This window comes from Cordyceps militaris, assembly GCF_000225605.1.
Source record: "Cordyceps militaris CM01 unplaced genomic scaffold CCM_S00002, whole genome shotgun sequence".
NCBI lineage: Eukaryota > Fungi > Ascomycota > Sordariomycetes > Hypocreales > Cordycipitaceae > Cordyceps > Cordyceps militaris.
Window position 1 is genome coordinate 4601741 of NW_006271970.1, and position 1093 is coordinate 4602833.

Here is a 1093-nt window from a genome sequence, read left to right on the forward strand (position 1 = left end):
TATTATTAGCTCTTCTTTTTCTACTTTTCTCTTTTTTTCTCTCTTTTTTCCTCTCCCCCTCTTCCTCTTCTCCCTCTTCTATAATAGCCAGAGCCAGCAAAGCTAGAGCCAGCAGAGCCAGCAGAGCCAGCAAGCCAGCCAGAGCCAGCGAGCCAGCTAGAGCCAGCCAGCCAGCCAGAGCCCGCCAGCCAGCCAGCAAGGCAGCAAGGCAGTGAGGCAGCGAGCCACAGCTAGAGAGAGGGATAGCGATAGAGCTCGTATATGTGCTCTCGCGGTGCCTTCTCTCGCTGCCTCGCTGCCTCGCTGCCTTGCTGGCTAGCTGGCTCTGGCTGGCTCTGGCTGGCTGGCTGGCTGGCTTGGCTGGCTGGCTTGGCTGGCTGGCTGGCTAGGTACCTAGATAAGTAATTAGAAGTACCTATTTAATTAAATAATAATAATAATAATAATAGATACTCTATTGATTTTTTTTCTAATATATCTACTTTTAAAAAGTATTTTCTACCTAGTATATTTTCCACCCCTACTATAAGCCGTATAGGTTTATAGACTATGTCAGAATGCATACGTCTAGGAACCTATATTAGAAAACACCCCCTAAGCGCGTAGGTACTAAGATAGGTAGGTACTTGCCACCTACCTAGGAGGTACATAACTATTGCAGCCGGGAGGTACGTAAGGGCAGCCGAATATACTAGATCGGCTAAAACAGCCCGATTAGTGTACTATAATCATGAGCCGGAGGTACCTAGTACCTACCTACGTGGGTTGGATGTGTTTTCTAACATGGCCTCTAGGGGATTTTCATAGTCTTACAAGGTATATTATAAAAAAAATGTATTTTAAGTATGGCTTAAAAATATTAGAAATACCTATATTTATCGTAACATGGCTAAGAAAAGATATATCAGATAGAGAAAACATGTTAGAGGCTATATTAGAAAACAACCCCTCCTATGTATGTATATACTGGGGGGTGTTTTCTAGCATAGCTTGTAACATAGTTTATCTATTCTAATATACTTTCTAGCTTCTTATACGTCTAGAAGATCTAATAGATATCTAAATAGAATATATTTTAAAATAAAGATATTTA